We start from the raw sequence: 11,784 nt of genomic DNA on the forward strand, positions 1-11,784 counted from the left end.
GCTCACATCTGAGAATGGATGGTACTGTTTTCCTGGAATGGAGCCATTTGTCCCACTGCAGTAAGACTATAATTATTCTAATAATTATAATAATTTGGTGGGTGCTTGTATTTATTTATCCGTGACCCCACTCTCTAAAGGTCGTCTCAGGGGGAGTTGGGATACGCAAAATAACACATTTCTGATTCACACATGCATATAATACACACTTGTGTGAATTGGAAATGTGTGAATTTGCATGTCCCAACTCCCCCTGAGACAACCTTTGAAGAGTGAGGTCACGGCAGGGTCAGCCATTATCAACGCCTAGCCAGGAGCATTTTTGGTTAAATGCCTGGCTCAAGGTACATTGGCAGATTTGTTAATCTTGTCGGTTCTGGGATTCGAACTAGCAACATTTGGGTTAGGGGTGTCTATCTAATTTCCCGCATTCGGTCTTCAATGAGGTCTGGAGAGCGGCATTTTAAAAAAAATGTATATATTTCCTTTCACTTAAAATGTGTAAAATAGTGTCCTGTCCTTCGTTTTTGATGCCACTTGATTGTTTAGTGATATTAGCAAGCTGGTTTTAGTCATTTTAAAGCAGATTGAGTTTAAAACAAGCCGCGGGCTAGATTGGACCCCCTCCATATTTTTTTGACTCCCCTACTCTAGCCGCCAGTCTACCTGCCGCATAGGAGTGTAATAGAAGAAGCCATGTAAACACAGCATTACATTCCAAAGAAACAACCTGGAATCAGGGGTAGAAGTAACATAGCGCATGTAAATTCGGGACACTCATTTACTATGTCATATCTAGTCTATGAGACCAAGCTGAACGAAAATAAAAATGCATATAAGTGAATGGAAGTACACAATATACAGTAGTTGAGGAAGTTGAATAAGTTATATGAGAGAGACATGTCTTTAGGATTAAATGACAAATAGTGCTCAAGTCACAAGTTATTATAAGTATTGTGTAAGTCACAATACATACAGTGCCTTGCGAAAGTATTCGGCCCCCTTGAACTTTGCGACCTTTTGCCACATTACAGGCTTCAAACATAAAGATATAAAACTGTATTTTTTTGTAAAGAATCAACAACAAGTGGGACACAATCATGAATTGGAACGACATTTATTGGATATTTCAAACTTTTTTAACAAATCAAAAACTGAAAAATTGGGCGTGCAAAATTATTCAGCCCCCTTAAGTTAATACTTTGTAGCGCCAACTTTTGCTGCGATTACAGCTGTAAGTCGCTTGGGGTATGTCTCTATCAGTTTTGCACATCGAGAGACTGACATTTTTTCCCATTCCTCCTTGCAAAACAGCTCGAGCTCAATGAGGTTGGATGGAGAGCATTTGTGAACAGCAGTTTTCAGTTCTTTCCACAGATTCTCGATTGGATTCAGGTCTGGACTTTGACTTGGCCATTCTAACACCTGGATATGTTTATTTTTGAACCATTCCATTGTAGATTTTGCTTTATCTTTTGGATCATTGTCTTGTTGGAAGACAAATCTCCGTCCCAGTCTCAGGTCTTTTGCAGACTCCATCAGGTTTTCTTCCAGAATGGTCCTGTATTTGGCTCCATCCATCTTCCCATCAATTTTAACCATCTTCCCTGTCCCTGCTGAAGAAAAGCAGGCCCAAACCATGATGCTGCCACCACCATGTTTGACAGTGGGGATGGTGTGTTCAGGGTGATGAGCTGTGTTGCTTTTACGCCAAACATAACGTTTTGCATTGTTGCCAAAAAGTTCAATTTTGGTTTCATCTGACCAGAGCACCTTCTTCCACATGTTTGGTGTGTCTCCCAGGTGGCTTGTGGCAAACTTTAAACGACACTTTTTATGGATATCTTTAAGAAATGGCTTTCTTCTTGCCACTCTTCCATAAAGGCCAGATTTGTGCAATATACGACTGATTGTTGTCCTATGGACAGAGTCTCCCACCTCAGCTGTAGATCTCTGCAGTTCATCCAGAGTGATCATGGGCCTCTTGGCTGCATCTCTGATCAGTCTTCTCCTTGTATGAGCTGAAAGTTTAGAGGGACGGCCAGGTCTTGGTAGATTTGCAGTGGTCTGATACTCCTTCCATTTCAATATTATCGCTTGCACAGTGCTCCTTGGGATGTTTAAAGCTTGGGAAATCTTTTTGTATCCAAATCCGGCTTTAAACTTCTTCACAACAGTATCTCGGACCTGCCTGGTGTGTTCCTTGTTCTTCATGATGCTCTCTGCGCTTTTAACGGACCTCTGAGACTATCACAGTGCAGGTGCATTTATACGGAGACTTGATTACACACAGGTGGATTGTATTTATCCTCATTAGTCATTTAGGTCAACATTGGATCATTCAGAGATCCTCACTGAACTTCTGGAGAGAGTTTGCTGCACTGAAAGTAAAGGGGCTGAATAATTTTGCACGCCCAATTTTTCAGTTTTTGATTTGTTAAAAAAGTTTGAAATATCCAATAAATGTCGTTCCACTTCATGATTGTGTCCCACTTGTTGTTGATTCTTCACAAAAAAATACAGTTTTATATATTTATGTTTGAAGCCTGAAATGTGGCAAAAGGTCGCAAAGTTCAAGGGGGCGAATACTTTCGCAAGGCACTGTATATTGCTTGCAGGTAGTCTCATCAAAACCTATTAAAAGTGCACTGAAAAACACCCTCTGATTGAAGCCTCTGGTGACTCAAAAATGTGTTGTGGATAATAAAGGGGGACATAAATTGCAGAGAACAAGCCACTTACTTTGACAGATAATGAGATGGGTACAAATGGTTGTTTCTGTTTTCATTCATTTATTCTTTAGATTTGGCAACATAGGTTTTATCACTATAACATCAAAGTAATTTAGTTTAAAAAAAGTTTAAAAATTCCCATGAGCTGCAAATACAAACTTCCCTGGCTGATCTTACAGATATTTACTTCACATTGGTGATCCCTGCTAACATTGATTTGATCGCTAGTCAAATATAGCTTCAATATTAAACATTAGTGCAAATAAGTCATGCTCTAGATAGCCCGGACAATTGAATAATTCAGTCAGTAACTCGTCAGATCTTCTAAATGCGCTACTCCCATGCAGATTAATAATTGAGGGTAAGTGACTTAGTTCAACACTAAATCCTTCTTTAATTACTCGAATTGCTGTACATCAAATCCAGTCATATCTTCTTGAATGATATTTACTCGATGAAGATTCACTGCATTTATCTCGACCTCACCATCATGAGGTAGTGTTGTGTGCTGATGCTTGAAAACAAACTAAACAGACATATGTACACTATCTAACTAACACATCTTTCTAATGTTGGTGATTGTTTTCCTACATGTCACAGTCTACTCATGCCCTAGATGTCAGTGAATGAAAATATAAAGATGTAGATATCCTAGTGTTTGCATTAATTATTTTCCACAGCCAGCTGAATAGATTACTGAGTGCATCAAATGAAAGTAGGATTTGTTTGATGTAGAAGTGTCCTGAAAGGTTCCAATCTCAAATCCTTTTGAACGTGAAGTCCAAGATTTGCTCACTGTTCCTAATTCCATTCCCTACGTTACAGCACCTGGATTGAGTTTCAGTACTATTTTAAAGTAAACAGACTGTGTGTGATGCCAAGGTTGTATTGTTGTATAAAGTAAAGCATAACCCAGAGCATCCGTATTTATCATGCCATTCTATCTCTATGGAACTGGCAATGCTTCATTTAAAAAATATGATGCATTCATAACAGATGGCAGGACCTCAGAAATCCATCTATCTCATGAAGTAGTATGATTTACCCTGACCAGACTTCTCAGTACATGGACAGTTATTCCATTTTGCAGGCCATTAGAACGAGTTTTCTATTAATTGAGTGGGCATCACTGGCACCTCTTCTCACTTTGAAATGGACAGCTGTTCAGCAGATGCTTCCCAAATTTCCTGTGACAGGGCCTTTTAATCCGTCTGTTGTGTCCTTTAGCTGGTGAACAGGAAAAAGGCAAAAATGAGTTGTTGAGTTATCCAGCAGGTTTTAGTCTAGTGTGTAACAGAGACAGGCAGTATTACACCTTCAGTCTCTCCATCATATACAGCAGGCTTTTATTTATCCATCCTTGAGACATCAGTTCAAGGATTTGAAGACAAACATGTAATTGGCTTAGTAGAGATATTTGTGGAATATAGATTTTATCTCTAGAGACTATTGGACAGTTCATACCCACTTATCAGTGTTCAAATATTTGAAGACATGGACACTGCAGACAAACTGGACTGTCCATGCTCACAATCAACAACCATCTGTGTAGACACTTCTGAGACAACAGGTAGCCCTTTCCTGCAGTTAAATGACCTAGTGGCCTCATGAGTGGAATGGTGTTCATATATTTCATAATGAATAAATTATTTTTAAAAAGCTGCCTAAAATCCGGTGTTTATATGTCAAACGGTTTTGTTATATTTCAGTACTCTGTGATGTATATAAAGTGTAATATTGGGATGCAAACTCAAAATGTAGTACATGCTAACTCTATATTTGACATGGTACAAGTATGTTATTTTTTAAAGCCCATAACCATGTGTGTGAGGTGCAGACTTTTGTTTCAAAGTACATTTGTTTAAGACTACCAATAAATACTTATTGTGCCCCTGATTTAGCCCACTGTCAGTGTTTTCTAAATTGTCCTGGAATAATTCTGAATGATGGAAGACACTTGCTGAAGTCTATCAGTAGACTTCAAAAAGTGTTAGAAAATCCTATGAAGCTATCCATTCTTTTAGTGCTCCACTTCTCTGAGTCCCCTGTTCCAACCACGTCTGTCCTGACGAGACATGTGGCGTAGTCACACCGCGCCTTGTTATACCTACACATTATGAGAGAGGAGTGTGATTCTCTGTAATATGATGATTTGGTATACCCTCCTTGATAATGCTGCATCGCTCTCTCTTCCCTGTCAGCTTGTGGGGAGATAGATGACAGCAGAATGTTAGCAATCTCACTTTCAAACTAATCACCAGCTGTCAGTCTTTCAAACTAATCACCAGCTGTTAGTCTTTCAAACTAATCACCAGCTGTCAATCTTTCAAACTAATCACAAGCTGTCAGTCTTTCAAACTAATCACCAGCTGTCAGTCTTTCAAACTAATCACCAGCTGTCAATCTTTCAAACTAATCACCAGCTGTCAGTCTTTCAAACTAATCACCAGCTGTCAATCTTTCAAACTAATCACCAGCTGTCAGTCTTTCAAACTAATCACCAGCTGTCACTCTTTCAAATGAATCACCAGCTGTCACTCTTTCAAACGAATCACCAGCTGTCACTCTTTCAAACTAATCACCAGCTGTCACTCTTTTAAACTAATCACCAGCTGTCAGTCTCAGGTACAAGCCATGGCTCCTCCTTCCCCTCTGCAGTAAATAACTCATCCACCCCCTCTCTCTCTCCGTGGTTTTTCCTGTAGCCAATTTAATCCCCCTTCTGTCGCAGCTGTTTCTTCTCCTTTAACCAGCAGAGCTGTAGCTGGGTATCCTCTCTCTTATTAGAAAGAGCCTGTGATTTCTGTCCAGACCTCTGCACTGCAAAGCGTTGACATTTGCCATTCTATTATAAGAGAATATAGTGAAAAGTGAGTCGGCTGACCCCACTAGGGCTTTCAGACAATGAACGGTACCCCTCAGTCCAGTCAATACTCCTCACACAACATACATAAAGCACTGTCCCCTGGAGAAATAAAGAGAGGGGAGGGAAGAGAGAAAGAGAAATATCAAAAAAGTGCGCAAAGGGCTGTATTAGTGCTTGGCTAAGATTAATAACATCTAAAGTGATACATAGCTGGCACATTCATCACTAGAGTGACAGACAGGACAATAAACATTAATATGACATTGAGCTTAGAACACAACGTATTTAATGACTGCCAAAATATCCTGGTGGAGAAGACCCAAGATAATCCAAGTACAATATTGAACATGATGTTACATATCTTACTTAGCTGTTAACCAGCTGTTGGAATACCTAATTGAACAAAAAACTATTTTGAGATACAGTATTTATGTTAAAAAAAACAATCAAACCAGACCTCTATCTGTTTCAATGTACTTCTGTATGTACAGGTACAGTTGAAGCCGGAAGTTATTAACATACACTTTTGCAAAATACATTTAAACTCAGTTTTTCACTTTAATCATAGTAAAAATTGCCCTGTCTTTGGTCAGTTAGGATCACCACTTAATTTTAAGAATGTGAAATGTCAGAATAATATTAGAGAGAATGATTCATTTCAGCTTTTATTTATTTCATCACATTCCCAGTGGGTCAGAAGTTTATAAACACTCAATTAGTGTTTGGTAGCATTGCTTTTAAATTGCTTAACTGGGTTCAAACATTTTGGGTTGCCTTCCACAAGCTTCCACAATTTTGGCCCATTCCTCCTGACAGAGCTGGTGTAACTGAGTCAGGTTTGTAGGCCTCCTAGATCGCACACACATTTTCACTTCTGCCTACAAATGTTCTATAGGATTTAGGTCAGGGCTTTGTGATGACCACTCCAATAACTTGACTTTGTTGTCCTTAATCTGTTTTGCCACAACTTTGGAAATATGCTTGGGGTCATTGTCCATTTGGATGACCCATTTGCGACCAAGCTTTAACTTCCTGACTGATGTCTTGAGATGTTGCTTCAATATATCCACATAATTGCCCTACCTCATGACGCCATCTATTTTGTGAAGTGCACCAGTCCCTCCTGCAACAAAGCACCCCCACAACATGATGCTGCCACCCCCTTGCTTCACAGTTGGGATGGTGTTCTTCGGCTTGCAAGCCTCCCCCTTTTTCCTCCAAACATAACGATGGTCATTATGGCCAAACATAACTATTTTTGTTTCATCAGACCAGAGGACATTTCTCCAAAAAGTACGATCTTTGTCCCCATGTACAGTTACAAACCGTAGTCTGGCTTTTTGTATGGTGGATTTGGAGCAGTGGCTTCTTCCTTGCTGAGCGGCCTTTCAGGTTATGTCAATATAGGATTTGTTTTACTGTGGATATAGATACTATTGTACCTGTTTCCTCCAGCATCTTCACAAGGTCCTTTGCTGTTGTTCTGGGATTGATTTGCACTTTTCGCACCCAAGTACGTTAATCTTTAGGAGACAGAATGCGTCTCTTTCCTGAGCGGTATGATGGCTGCGTGGTCCCATGGTGTTTATACTTGCGTACTATTGTTTGTACAGATGAACGTGGTCCTTCAGGCGTTTTGAAATTGCTCCCAAGGATGAACCACACCTGTAGAGGTCTACAATTTTTTTCCTGAGGTCTTGGCTGATTTCTTTTGATTTTTTCATGATGTCAAGCAAAGAGTCACTGAGTTTGAAGTTAGGCCTTGAAACACATCCACAAGTACACCTCCAATTGACTCAAATTATGTCAATTAGCCTATCAGAAGCTTCTAAAGCCATGACATCATTTTCTGGAATTTTCCAAGCTGTTTAAAGGCACAGTCGACTTAGTGTATGAAAACTTCTGACACACTGGAATTGTGATACAGTGAATTATAAGTGAAATAATCTGTCTGTAAACAATTTTTGGAAAAATTACTTGTGTCATGCACAAAGTCGATGTCCTAACCGAAAACTATAGCTTGTTAGCTTTGCTAACAAGACATTTGTGGAGTGGTTGATAAAGTTTTAATTACTTTTAAACTTCCGATTTCAACTGTATGTCTACGAACCTATAATTAATTCACAGCATGTACATGTTGGCCTAATTCTTATAACATCCAACAAACAATTTACTCTAAGATAAAGGAAGCGCATGTAAAAGGAATATTTTATGATTTGAGAAAAATGTGATGCTTTCGCAATACTTTCTGACTTTCAGTAATGGGAAAATACCATCATACTTTTGAAAGGTAAAGATTCAAACAAAACCAACGATCTGATTCAGTTACTCTAAATTTTCCATTATACGTGTACCTCCAAATCAAACACAGAGCATGTAGCATCTCTCTGCAATCAACCTGTGTGATGTGCAACAAAAGCACAGTGTCTAATTTATTTATGACAGTTCTCACCCCAGTGGGTAAACAGCACTTGCTGGAATATCAAAGCTGAATGTCAGGAGAATTTTCCTTCAAAGCAAAGGTACACTAAGTGGATCACTGTTCAGCCTTTCAAATGCCAGTCACAGCCCTGCAGGGCTTTAGGTCACAGCATGCAAAGGCTAAATACTGTACGCTTTGACTTTGTTGTTTAAAAAAATATATATTTATCAGTTAGAAAGGTAGTATGGGATGTACAAAACAGTGCACATTATTGCCATTCCTGTGGCAGAGTTTGCTAAAAGCTCTCCCCACCCCACAACATCTCTATACCAATTACGAGGGCTAGTCCTGTGAGCATCCCCTGTAGAGACTTAAAACATATGTTTCAGTTCATCTCTGGCTGGACTGCTCCTCCTCACAAAGATCCACAGACAGACTGTATCAGTTCTATGGGTCAAAATGGGTCAGCTCCGTTCGGTTCTGTATAGCAAAGTTCTTTCTCTAATGCAGGCTGGAGCAGGCACTGCCAAGCAAGGCTGGGTACTGGATCAGCTCCAGGGTCCATCTGCATTTGATCTGCGACCTTGAGGGAGCGGGCGCTGCCAGCTGAGCTCCCAGAACTGCATAATTCTCTTTTGTACAACTGGTACTGAAAAGACTGGTAAAGACTAGTAAAGACTGGTAGGGACTGGTTGAGGACAAACCTCAACGGGAAAGATAGACCACGGCCACCGTCACTTAATCAACTCATCACATAGAGACATAGAAACTCCAAGACATGAAGTATCTCTAAATAAATCAAGTGTGAAATCTGATCTCGTTACTGCCCATTTATGATAGACGTTGAGTTTAATATGATGAGATGTGTTTTATCATTTAGATGGCAGGAGGATCATTTGGGGATGGGGAGATATGTTTTAAGCAGTCTTGATCACCACAGAGAGCGGGTTCTGTGCTTTGAGCTAAGGGATGAAGTCAGGATACAGCAATCACGTACACAGTGATCTACCCTAGAGTTCTTTCCTAGATCAGGCTGGACTGAACTGTAAGTGGGCAAGGAGGGATTATAAGGAACTGGTTATCAAACCAACCAGCAATTCCACTGCAAGACAAACCTTCTCAACCTGAATGTACATCATTTCTGAATTGAAAATATGGAAATATGATGGCAGGAAGGATTAGCTATTATGGTAGCAGAGGAATATTAAACATGTTTATTTGAATAACACAAAAGGAGTCTCGAAGGAAATTCAGTCCCTGAGGAGTTTTAGTTTGCGACTACCTGCCAACGATATTTTATGAGCTTCAGTAAAAAACTAAAACAAGTCATTTCCAATTCAAAGTGCTTATTTCCCCCTTCACCTAACTACAGAACATGAACAGACACACCAAAGGCTTGTTTCCCAATTCACCTAACTACAGAACATGAACAGACACACCAAAGGCTTGTTTCCCAATTCACCTAACTACAGAACATGAACAGACACACCAAAGGCTTGTTTCCCAATTCACCTAACTACAGAACATGAATAGATACACCAAAGCAATTTAAGCATCGATCATAAAATAAAGATACAGGTAGTTTAACTACCCAAAAGGATGTAACAAAGGCTGCCAAACAGGATGTAACAATGGCTGCCAAACTGGATGTAACAATGGCTGCCAAACAGGATGTTACAATGGCTGCCAAACAGGATGTGACAATGGCTGCCCAACATGATGTAACAATGGCTGCCAAACAGGATGTAACAATGGCTGCCCAACAGGATGTAACAATGTCTGGCAAACAGGGTGTTACAATGATTGCCCAACAGGATGTAACAATGGCTGCCCAACAGGATGTAACAATGGCTGCCAAACAGGATGTGAACAATGGCTGCCCATCAGGATGTAACAATGGTCGTCTCCTTTTGATATCTGGAAGCCCTTAGACGTAAACATGCAATGTTTGGGTTAAAGGCAGACATCATGGGGCGGTGAAATTGTGGGTTATTGTTTTAGGAGCTAATTTTATGGAATATATTGAATGAAGTTAATCCACACATTGCCTGTGGAGAGAGGAAGTACAGTTTAAGAACAATGGAGGGTAAAAACGAATTAATCAATTGCAACAGCTGAGGAGAAAAAAACAAGAGCTAATCGGTTGTGTAACCACGCTTCCTACCTCACCCCGAGGTGAACTCCTGTTTGGATGGAGATATAAATTCAGTTCTAAGTGTTGTTATTGTCCCTGTTAGCTAACTGCACTTCTATGGCAAAATGAACGGTAGACCTAATGAATGTCATGAGGGCAACTCTGTTATCATCGATGCAGGGTACTTTAGCGTCTAACTATAGGTTAGGTGTGCTATTTGTCTGATTCATGTACTTGTTTCTAATTTATTAATGGCCAATGCTGACACAAAAAATGCATTATACAGACAAACCACTTACATTGCATTAAAGTGAAAAATAACACTGAGATGTGCAACGTGCAACACTGCTTGTGGTTTGCTGCATTATCATCATTCACTACATTTAGGAAATAGGTTCACCTGAACCAACATAAATAGTTTAATAACACAGACAACAGAGAACATAAACTCACAAATAATTGTCGAAATTGCCCTATTTTTTAGAATAAGTCATCCTTCTGTATTGGTTCACTGTACAGTATCATTACCAGCGTGACACATTTATTTTGGAATAATTATATATTTTTATGTTCATGGGATATTTGAAAAGTTTCCTGTCGTAACAATTTAGGGAGGAGACAGGTAAAAGTGTTCATCTAAAATCGCCCTTTGGCATTTGGAGACTCATTGTCTAAAAAGTACTCTATAGACAAAAAGCTGTCATTCCTATTGCATACCGTAGCTGGTGGAGGCTAGCATATTAAAGGTTATTGCCAGTCAAGATGTGTTGCATTGCAGTTATGCACCCCTCAGCTTTCATCTCATATAGCAATGATTTTGAGTTTATATACTGGAGCCGCTTTTAAAACCAGCTGCTATTGGAACCTCAGGTGACTTCAAATCAATTTCTGTCAGCGGGCCTGTTTTCCCGAGTCTTTGTTCATCACAGGAATCTGCCTTCAAATGAGCATCGGAGCCTGATAAAAGTGGCACAGATGAGAGAGTTGGGGTGTCATTATCACGCAGCTATGCAGCTATGTCTCTGGGCTGGCTGACTGGCTTCATGTGGATCTCTCCCTGAGGAGGATGTGAGGGTTTGCTGTGACATAACACGCATCTCCCCAACAGGAGTGTTAATGAGCTGGAAAGGCTTCTTTGTGGAATCTGGCATTTAGAGAGGAAAGGTCGTGACCATTTTAATAGCCACTGCAGTCAGACCTGTGAAGATCTGGAGTATTCATTGGGGAAAAAACTCCTGATAAGGGTATCTAAACTCAAATCTCTAAGACATTCAATAATTGATAGAAAAGCCACCAACTGACTCATGCTCTCTGAAAAAAAGCACACAAAACACATCATTCTACAACAGTGAATTTAATTCTACTTATTTTCATCTCTAACCAGGTTACCATCCAACCTTTTTATAAGTAAAGAACATGTCAGATAAAAAATGTCATTACAGGCCTGATGGAAACAGAACATATTTTGCTAACCTTTCCAAATGTAGACTGAACAAAATACGCTACACAAGGTGGGATCTTTCGGTGTCAGTAAAAGTAATTATGCGAAAAATGGTGGTGGAAATGCTTTTAATGCGCAACTATTGATATAATAACCATCATATCGAAGTTAACCTTAAGTCACGTGATG

Source organism: Oncorhynchus clarkii, chromosome 31 (genome assembly GCF_045791955.1).
Source record: "Oncorhynchus clarkii lewisi isolate Uvic-CL-2024 chromosome 31, UVic_Ocla_1.0, whole genome shotgun sequence".
Classification (NCBI taxonomy): domain Eukaryota; kingdom Metazoa; phylum Chordata; class Actinopteri; order Salmoniformes; family Salmonidae; genus Oncorhynchus; species Oncorhynchus clarkii.